This window comes from Gavia stellata, chromosome 7 (genome assembly GCF_030936135.1).
Source record: "Gavia stellata isolate bGavSte3 chromosome 7, bGavSte3.hap2, whole genome shotgun sequence".
Classification (NCBI taxonomy): domain Eukaryota; kingdom Metazoa; phylum Chordata; class Aves; order Gaviiformes; family Gaviidae; genus Gavia; species Gavia stellata.
Genome location: NC_082600.1, coordinates 7,031,151 through 7,041,518, shown reverse-complemented (window position 1 = coordinate 7,041,518; position 10,368 = coordinate 7,031,151). Strand labels below are relative to the sequence as shown.

The window sequence follows — 10,368 nt, the reverse complement described above, 5'->3', positions numbered from 1 at the left end:
CCAGCAAGAATGTCTGAGCCCCTGTGAAATGCCTTCCCGGCCGCAGCCAGTGCGAGGGGAAAGCAGGGCGAAACTCGTCTTTGTCGCCACCATCGTCATCACCGTCTGCTGCGCTGGGGACACCATTGAGAGGAGAACGCTGCTGCTCTTGGCAGAGGGCTGCTGCGCACGGGGTTTTCCCTTTCCTTCCTGTGTCCAGCCTTCTCCCCTCTTTTTCCCTGGGGTACGAGGTGGTTGTGTGCCATCAGCTGTGAGCCGCGCAAACATAGCTCTGTGCATGAAGACCTCTTTCATTGTCCATAGAACAGCAGCCTCGTGAGCCTATCTTGCAGCTCATCGAACTCACGCAGTGCCTCAGCGTGGGCAGCAGGATCCTGTGCCAGGTGCTGGAAGAGGTTGAGTGGCTCGGCCGTTTGGAAGGCTGGGGCAAGGTGATCTCCTCGGGCACGGTCTCATTGCCAAAGAAGAAGTGATCAAGGCGTTTCTCCTCCAGGCAGCAGCGCAGGTACTGCATGATATCCTGCAGCCGCGGCAGGAAATCCCTCCTGCGCCAGCTTGACAGGGGTATGGAGGTCAGGAGGTGCATCACAACTGTCTTCAAAGTATAGGTGGAAAAGCCTGTGCCCACCAGGATGCGGGCGCAGATATGCAGGCATTTGAGGTGGCAGCTGTCATGTGGGGCTTGCCTGGCGATATGCCTGAAGAACTTCACCTCTGCCACAGCGTAGCTCTCTGGCCATGTCGTGCTTGGGGTGAAGATGGCCTCCGTAGTCTGGCTGCTCAGGAAGATGTCCGAGTCACCTTGCTGCACCCCAAACATCATCTCAATGGTGAGGCTCTCCGTGTGGCCTTTTGTCACCTGGAATTTGCAGGAGCGGCTGGAGGGCAGCACTTTTAAACAGCATTGGCACGACAGAGGCAAAATCACCCATGCTGCTTTCACCAATTGATGGAACTAGCGGGCAGTTTTTGCCCATCTAGGTAGGATTCAGTGCAGAGGGTGCGTAGGAGGCTGGGGTCCTGATTCCTCCTCAGCTCCTCCTCGGGGTGGTGAAGAAAGCACAGCATCTGTCCTGCCAGCCACTCCCTCATGCAGATGCATACCAGCTCTACACCCATGGAGAAGGTCCTTGCCAGCATCTCCCCTGCAGTGCCCAGCTCCAGGTGGAAGGCATGCCCACGGGGGGGCTTGAGGGGCACAAGCAGGCGGTAGACAATGTCTTTCTCACGGGGACTCCAGCATTCAAAGGCGCTGCCCACCCCAATGGCTGATTGCAGCACTGGGAAGAAACTCTTTGACAAGAGCTGTTGAAGGCAAGGATGAAGTTGCCCATGAGCTCCTCTGCCAGCTGCCTCTCTTTGGCCATGTTCTGAACTGGCCACTGTATGTGCTCCTCCAAAAACCTTCCCACGTCATTTGCATCATCATTGTCATTATCTTCTTCCTCCTCCGCCTCCACCGGCTCCCTGTCGCTGCTGGAGCTTTCCTCGTCGCTGCTGATGTCTGGCTCATGTCTCTTTTTCCTGAGCCACCAGCAGAACCCAAAGAGCAGGACCAGGACTCCAGCAACGGCCCAGAATTGCCACTGCTGCAAGGCAGCAAAGAGCAGGGCTTCCCAGGCAAAGCCGCTCTGCTCCTGGCTACTCAGCTCCTGGCTCCTCAGCTCCTGGCTCCTTTGCTCCAGCTCCTGCAGCAGCCGAGTCATCTCCTGGCTCAGCTGCTCCGCACGCTGCTGCATGCGCTCGCGTGTGGCCTCATCCAGCTCATCACCGACCATCTGCGGGTACTGGAGGAGGCTTTGCACAATGAGTGCGAAGAATTCTGTGACAGCCATGGCCTGCAGGAGGAGGGAGAGAAGGGGTTCAGTGGGGCTGGGAGGGAGGGAGCTGGGGGGGGGGACGGGGACAGGGACGGGAGTCACAGGGATCTAGGGGAAGGTAGGAGAGGGGGCAAGGCATCTGGGAGGCAGCAAGGCCTGCTCTCAGCCCCGGCGGTGGCGGCGGCACAGCGCCCTGCTGCAGGAGCTCCCACGAGCGTGGTGAGAACCCACCCCCCTGGGGCTCCGCGTTCCTGCCCACGCCCTCCTCCAGCTCAGCCTCCCCCCGCGTGCGCACTCACCGCTGGCCCAGGCCGGACTGGGGCAGCGCTGCCTGCTGGCGCCCCTTATAACCACCCCCATTGTGACTCCTGCCCTGTGCTGTCACAGGCGCCAGAGCGCATCACAGGCACGCCCGCCAGCCAGCCCCAGCCTTTGGCCCTACCCCGGCTCAGCGACTCACAGCTGCCCCAGGCAGCCGAAGCCCCGACACCCACAAAGTGCAGACCCACCCGGCAGGACGTGGCTCCCAGGGGCTCCCTTTACAAAGCAGACAGAAGCCTCCCAAGCCCTTACCAAACATAAAATCGGGTGACGTAACCCGTGGATGCTTTGTTCCTTGAGATGCCATCCTGTGAGATGGGATCGGCTCCCTCGGTGCTGACCTCTGTGCTTGTGGACATGGGTGTGCTCTTGGTGCCTCCGTGACACCGATGGGGGGTGGTGGTGTATATCCTGGTGGTGGGGTGGGACCTGCCCATGGCAGGACCTCTGCTCCTGCTGTGCCACTGCGAGAGGACATTGCTTCCAAAGAGACATTTCCCAGGGTGATGAGGGGGTGCGGGTGGAGATTTCCCAGTGGGCAACTCATCCTGCTGATAGAGCAGCGTCTTCTCCATGTCCAGCATGTTCAGCTCTGCGGTACCAAGTCCCTGGGGAGTGTCTGGGACAGGCAGATTCTCTACCCGGAGCCCAGTGAACAAGCCTCTTGCTTGGTCCCTGCCCAGACGGAGCTGCCAGGGAGTTTCTCGGCCCTTGTGAAATCAGCACCATGGCCATGGCAGTGCGAGGGGAAAGCAGGCAAAAATCATCTTCGTAGCCACTGTGGTCTGCACCGGCTGCTGCGCTGGGGAGACCATTGAGAGGAGGATGGTGCCGCTCTCGGCAGAGGGCTGCTGTGCAGGGATTTCCCTTTCCTTTCTGTGTCCCACGTTCTCCCCTCTTTTTCCCTGGGGTACGGGGTCAGGTGAATGCCATCAGCTCCCAACAAACCTGGCTTCTCAAAGGTAGAGCCATGACCAGAGAAGCCAAAACCTTGAGTACCAGCTACGCAGCCAGGCATTCAGTGCTCAGTTTGTCTGCTCCTTCCCGAACCCCTTCCTCCTCCTGGCGGGATAGAGGAGAACACCACCTGTGCTCCTGATCCTTTTAGCATTGCTCCGAGGGACACGCAGCCTCTTTTGCTGCTTCTAAGTTGCCTCGTCACAGTATTGTTTGACCCTACTTTGCGTAGCAGGACTGGATGATATCCTGTACCATTCAGCAGGCTTGGCAGCCTCTCAGTGGCGTCAGGAATGTGAGCTGCTGGTGGGCAGCAAACTTCTCTAGACAAATTGTCTGGATGGCAAACAGGTGCTTCAGTGCCCCTCAGTAAGGAATCTCCAGTTGCTAATAGCTTACGCGCTTTCCTGGTGGCACTGGTTCTAATGCGGGCGGGTGGGTGGCTCACCTTTGCCTGCTTGACTTTTCCGGGATCCTGTCCCTTACTCACGTGCTCTGAATTCTCCAATCCCAGACTATCATGCCTGCTTCCTAGCCCCTGGAACACCTCTGTGAAACCCTCCCCGTATCTGGCATCATTGATAAGTAACTGTAGCAAGACCAACTCAGGGTCGTTTAGATCAAGAAGGAAGCAGGGGGATGGTGACGCCGCAGATTTATAGCTGCTTTGCAAAATAGTACTACGCGTGTGTTAAGTAGCGATTGGTCAAATCCTGTTGTACCTGGTCGCCCAGGAAAGGTATAAGAACCTCGTGTAAAACCTCGTTCGGGGTGCCCCAATTTGAATAGGACACCTCATGCGCACGAATAAAGAATTGGTGCTGCACGGGGTTTTCCCTTTCCTTCCTGTGTCCCACCTACTCCCCTCTTTTCCCTGGGGTACGAGGTGGTCATGTGCCATCAGCTGTGAGCCGCGCCAACACAGCTCTGTGCATGAAGACCTCTTTCATTGTCCATAGAACAGCAGCCTCGTGAGCCTATCTTGCAGCTCATCGAACTCACGCAGTGCCTCAGCGTGGGCAGCAGGATCCTGTGCCAGGTGCTGGAAGAGGTTGAGTGGCTCGGCCGTTTGGAAGGCTGGGGCAAGGTGATCTCCTCGGGCATGGTCTCATTGCCAAAGAAGAAGTGATCAAGGCGTTTCTCCTCCAGGCAGCAGCGCAGGTACCGCATGATATCCTGCAGCCGTGGCAGGAAATCCCTCCTGCGCCAGCCTGACAGGGGTATGGAGGTCAGGAGGTGCATCACAACTGTCTTCAAAGTATAGGTGGAAAAGCCTGTGCCCACCAGGATGCGGGCGCAGATCTGCAGGCATTTGAGGTGGCAGCTGTCATGCGGGGCGTGCCTGGTGATATGCCTGAAGAACTACTGCCACAGCGTAGCTCTCTGGCCGCATTGTTCTTGGGGTGAAGATGGCCTCCGTAGTCTGGCTTCTCCAGAAGATGTCCAAGTCGCATTTCTGCACCCCAATCTTCACCTCAATGAAGAGGCTATACTTGCTTCCTTTTGTCACCTGGAGTTTGGAGGAGTGGCTGGACGGCAGCACTGTTATATGGCATTTGGACAACAGAGTCAAAACCACCCATGCTGCTTCAGAGGCATGAGCAGGCAATAGTTGATGTCTGACCTGGCCACTGTATGTGGTCCTTCCCTGAGGCTCATGTTAAAGATGTGATTAGAAATGTTCCCAGTCTGGTATGGCCCTCAGTTTATTATCTGTTATTGTTTTTTTATGTAGGCAGCGATGAAGTTGCAATAAGAAGACCAAGGGTGATCAAAAGAGACTTCAGAGCCTTGGGACGAATGGTTAAGGGATCAGGAGCACAAGCAGGGTTTTACTTTGTGCTTAAGTAGTGTTTTCCTCTGTGCCTTCAGTTGCAGGGAATGAAGAGGGAAGAAACAAGAAGACCCAGCTGATCAATACCTGGCTCTGTGACTCGTGTCACCAGCAGAATTTTGGGGTTTTTGATCACAGGTCAGTCTCCATGACACTTGGCCAGCTAGCGACAGATGGGGTTCACCTTTCTCAAAGCGGGAAATGGTTGAGAGCCTCTCTGTAAAGATTCAGAGAAAAGCTAATAAAGCAGATGTTCTTGCAGGACTCTACTATAGATCACCCAGCCAGGATGACAGCACCGATGTATTACTCTCTAAGGAATCAAGGGAAATTTCTAGATCAGTCACCCTAGATTGTCCTTATGGGCGACTTCAATGTCCCAGCTGCGAACTGGGACTGTCATAGAGCAGACACGAACAGGCCCAGGAAATTCCTGAAGGCCACGTTGATGATAACGTTTTGATATGGGTACTAAGGGAGCCGACTAGGAAAGACGCCCTCCTAGATTTGTTGTTTGTGAACAGAGAGGGACTCGTGGGCAAAGTGGTGATTGGTGGCATTCTTGGTCACAGTGACCACGAAATAGCTGAGTTTCCAGTTGTTGGCAACAGGAGGAAAACTGCCAGCAAAACTTCGAGCCTGGCTGTGGGGACAGCAGACTTCAGGCTGCTCAAGGAACTAGTTAGTAAGGTCCCCTGGGCCTCTTCGTTAGAGGGTATTGGGGTCCATTAGTGCTGGTCACTTTTTAAGAGCCATCTCTTAAGAGTGCCGGACCAGGCAATTACAAAGTGTTGGAAGTCAAGCAAGCAGTGCAGAAGGCTGTTTTTGCTGAGCAGGGATCTTCTTCTAGAACATAGGTGCAGAAGGAAAAGTGTATAGCCACTGGAAGCAAGGGCAGGCAACACGGGAGGACTACAGAGATGCTGTTCGCCACTGTAGGGAGAAATTCATGCGGCCAAAGCTTGATTAGAGTTCAAGCTGTCTAGCACTGTGAAGGACAACAAAAATGGCTTTTTTAAATATGTTAACAGCAAAAGGAGGATCAGAGATAACATTGGTCCCTTACTTGATGAGGTTGGTCACGTCACAAATAGGGATGTAGACAAAGCAGAGAAGTTTAACGCCTTCTTGGCTTCTGTCTTTAACACCAATGATGGGCCCTGGGACCCCCGGAGCCTTGTGTTGGAAGATCGTGACTGGGGGGATGATGAGCTCCCAGCTGACTCTGAACTTGTTTGAGACTTGCTGCTCCAGCTGAATGCGAAAAAATCTATGCAGCCTGACGGGATTCATACCAGGGTACTGAAAGAGCTGGCCAATGTTATCGCAGGACCTTTCTCGATTATTTTTCAGCAGTCTGGGGAGTCTGGAGAGGTTGCAGTTGACTGGAAGCTGGTAAATGTTGTCCCAATTTTCAAGAATGGAAAGAAGGAAGACCCTGGTAATTACAGGCCTGTCAGTCTCACTTCAGTGCCTGGTAAAATTACGGAGAAGGTTATTCTGGGAGTTACTGAAAAACACTTGAGAGACAATGCAGTCATTGGTCATAGCCAACATGGGTTCACGAGGGGAAAGTTCTGCTTAACTGACTTAATTTCCTTTTATGACAAGGTCACCCATTTAATTGACCAAGGGAAGCCAGTAAATGTGGGGTTTTTTGGATTTTAGCAAAGCTTTTGGTACTGTCTCTCCCAGTATCCTTCCGGACAAAATGTCCAGCACACAGCTAGACAAGTCCATAATATGTTGGGTGAGCAACTGGCTGATGGGTTGGGCTCAAAGAGTTATGGTAAATGGGGTTACATGAGGCTGGTGACCAGTCACCAGTGGGGTCCCACAGGGCTTGATTTTAGGGCCAGCGCTCTTTAATGTTTTTATAAATGATCTGGGTGCAGCAATCGAATGTACATTAATTAAGTTTGCTGATGATACTGAACTAGGAGGAGCTGTGGACTCCCTCAAGGGTAGAGAGGCCTTACAGAGAGATCTGGATAGACTAGAGAGCTGGGCAATCACCAGCCGTATGAAATGTAACAAGAGCAAGTGCGCGATTCTCCACCTGGAATGGGGTAATCAAATCGGGGGATGAGAGGCTGGAGAGCAGCGCTGCAGAATGAGATCTGGGGGTTTGGGTTGAATGCAAATTTAATAGGAGTCAACAGCGTGCCCTGGCAGCCCAAAGGGCCAACTGGGTCCTGGGCTGCATCGAGCACAGCATAGCTAGCTGGTTGAGGGAGGAGATTGTCCCACTCGACACTGCACTGGTGCAGCCCCACCTCGAGTACTGTGTGCAGTTTTGGGCGCCTCAATGTAAGAAGGACATCAGACTATTAGAGTGTGTCTAGGTGTCTAGAGGAGGGCGACCAAGATGGTGAAAGGCCTCGAGGGTAAGGCTTAGGAGGAGCAGCTGAGGTCGCTTGGCTTGATCAGCTTGGAGAAGAGAAGGCTGAGGGGTGACCTCATCGCAGTCTACAACTTCCCCAAGGCGGGCAGCAGAGAGGCAGGTGCTGATCTCCTCTCTCTGGTGACCAGCGACAGGACACGAGGAAATAGAATAATGCTGTGTCAGGGGAAATTCAGACTGGGCCTTAGGAAAAGGTTCTTCCCTAAGAGGGTGGTTGGTCACTGGAACAGGCTCCCCAGGGAAGCGGTCATGGCACTAAGCCTGTCAGAGTTCAAGGAGCCTCTGGATGATGCTCTTAGTCATATGATATAGTTTTAGATAGTCCTGCAAGGAGCAGGGACTCAGACTCAATGATGCTTATGGGTCCCATCCAACTTGAGATATTCTATGAGTCTATGATTCTATGATAACAAACTGAGGGACATAAAAGGCTAGGAAATTTCATGGTAACCTGAGCCGCAGGGAGGCAGGCGGCTTCCTAAAAAGGTAGGTCTGCTCAGCAGACCAGAGGAGTAGTGAATGAATTCTTTATTTTGCTTGGCCTGGGCATGTAGCTCTTGCTTTACGTACTAAACTGTCCTCTCTCAACCCACACGTTTTCCCACTTTTATGCTTCAGAGTCTCTCCTCCATCCCACTGGGGGAAAGGGACTGAGTAGCTGTGTGATGCCAAGCTGCCTACTGGCATTAACCCACAACACCTGGGAAGCCAAAGCCCAGGGAATCATTGAAACCAGAGCCCACTGCATCAGCTCTTCTGCAAAATGCTCGCTGACTCTGCCGCAGCTGAGCTGTCAGCACCCTATGCCCGCGTTCGCCATCAAAGTGATGCACAGAGACTCATGGATGCAGCGTTTCTTCAAACAAGTGATTTATTGCCATCTTTGTCCACGGCCAATCTCCCGGAGGGAATGGACTCTCTCGAAGAGGGAGGGGCAGTCACCGTCCAGGTGGTAACGGAGTCTCTGTTGCAAGGCTCCTTGCAATGGCCCCTTCAGCTGCATCGGGTCCCACTCCCCAGAGTGTGCTTCTGCTGTGGAGGAAAGATGCGGCAGCAATTCCCACTGCCGCATGAGCAGCGTGTTCTCTGTGTCCAGCCTGCTCAGTTCTGCAGCACGAGCTCCCCGGGGAGTGTCCTCAGGCCTGGCCCTGTGCTTGGAGAACTGCTCGTCTGGCACAGCACAGCTCTCTGGCCACGTCCTGCTGCTGGTAACACTGGCCTCTACCTACTCGATGCTCAGGAAGGTGTCTGAGCCATCTTGCTGCACCCCAAACATCACCTCAATCAGGAGGGTAATATCGTCCGTGTTTGTCAGCCGGAGCTTGCCTGAGCGCCTGGAAGGTAGCACTGTTAGACGGCAGTGTTGCGACAGAGGCAAAGCCACCCAGGCTGCTTTTACCAATATCTGGAACCAGAGGGTGGTTTTCTCCATGTCTAGGTAGGGGCCGGTGCAGAGGGTGTCTAGGAGGCTGGCGCCCTGATTCCTCCTCAGCTCCTCCTCGGGGTGGTGGAGGAAGCACAGCATGTCCTCCACCAGCTGCTCCCTCGTGCAGGTGCACTCGAGCTCCACGCGGAGACTGGCATGCCTCGCTGGCATCTCCTCCATGGTGCCCAGTTCCAGGTGGAAGGTGTGCCCACGGGGGGGCTTCAGGGGCACAAGCAGGCAGAAGACAGCATCATGCTTATGAGGACTCCAACTTTCTAAGGCACTGCCCACCCCAATGGCTGGCTTCAGTTGCGGCATGAAAGTATTCCTGGAAAGCTTTCGGCAGATGCGGAGAAGTTCATCCACCAGCTCCTCCACCATCACGAACGATTCTGGCAGGTCCAGGAGGCGACTGGACAAAACTCTGCCCACATGCAGTGCAACACTGGGTTTTACTGCCTGCTCCTTATTATGTGCCTTCTTTCTGGAGCTGCCCTCCTTGCGGCTGCTGGCTGGCTGACGGCTCCCTTTCCTGAGCCACCAGCAGAGCCCAAAGAGCAGGACCAGGACTCCAGCAACGGCCCAGAATTGCCACTGCTGCAAGGCAGCAAAGAGCAGGGCTCCCCAGGCAAAGGCGCTCTGCTCCTGGCTCCTCTGCTCCAGCTCCTGCAGCAGCCGAGTCATCTCCTGGCTCAGCTGCTCCGCACACTGCTGCATGCACTCGGGCGTGGCCTCATCCAGCTCATCCCTGACCATCTGCGGGTACTGGAGGAGGCTTTGCACAATGAGTGCGAGGAATATTGCGACAGCCATGGCCTGCAGGAGGAGGGAGAGAAGGGGTTCAGTGGGGCTGGGAGGGAGGGAGCTGCTGGTGGTGGGGGGGCAGAGATGAGAGCCGCAGGGATCTGGGGACATGTAGGAGAGGGGGCGAGGCATCGTGGGAGGCAGGAAGGCCTGCTGTCAGCCCCGGCGGCGGCAGCAGCACAGTGCCCTGCCCAAGGCGCTCCCACGAGTGTCTGGGCCCTCGAGGCAGGGTGAGAACCCACCCCCCTGGGGCTCCGCGTTCCTGCCCACGCCCTCCTCCAGCTCAGCCTCCCCCCGCGTGCGCACTCACCGCTGGCCCAGGCCGGACTGGGGCAGCGCTGCCTGCTGGCGCCCCTTATAACCACCCCCATTGTGACTCGTGCCCTGTGCTGTCACAGGCGCCAGAGCGCATCACAGGCACGCCCGCCAGCCAGCCCCAGCCTTTGGCCCTACCCCGGCTCAGCGACTCACAGCTGCCCCAGGCAGCCGAAGCCCCGACACCCACAAAGCGCAGACCCACCCGGCAGGACGTGGCTCCCAGGGGCTCCCTTTACAAAGCAGACAGAAGCCTCCCAAGCCCTTACCAAACATAAAATCGGGTGACGTAACCCATGGATGCTTGTTCCTTGAGATGCCATCCTGTGAGATGGGATCGGCTCCCTTGGTGCTGACCTCTGTGCTTGTGGACATGGGTGTGCTCTTGGTGCCTTCGTGACACCGATGGTGGGTGGTGGTGTATATCCTGGTGGTGGGGTGGGACCTGCCCACGGCAGGACCTCTGCTCCTGCTGTGCCACTGCGAG

General features: G+C 55.4%; 2 pseudogenes; both read right to left on the bottom strand.

The window, feature by feature from the left end:
• Window positions 1-290: 290 nt before the first annotated feature.
• On the bottom strand, window positions 291-1,877 carry LOC132317333 (inositol 1,4,5-trisphosphate receptor-interacting protein-like 1; annotated as a pseudogene).
• Window positions 1,878-4,044: 2,167 nt separating this feature from the next.
• Window positions 4,045-9,575, bottom strand: LOC132317305 (inositol 1,4,5-trisphosphate receptor-interacting protein-like 1; annotated as a pseudogene).
• Window positions 9,576-10,368: the final 793 nt, after the last annotated feature.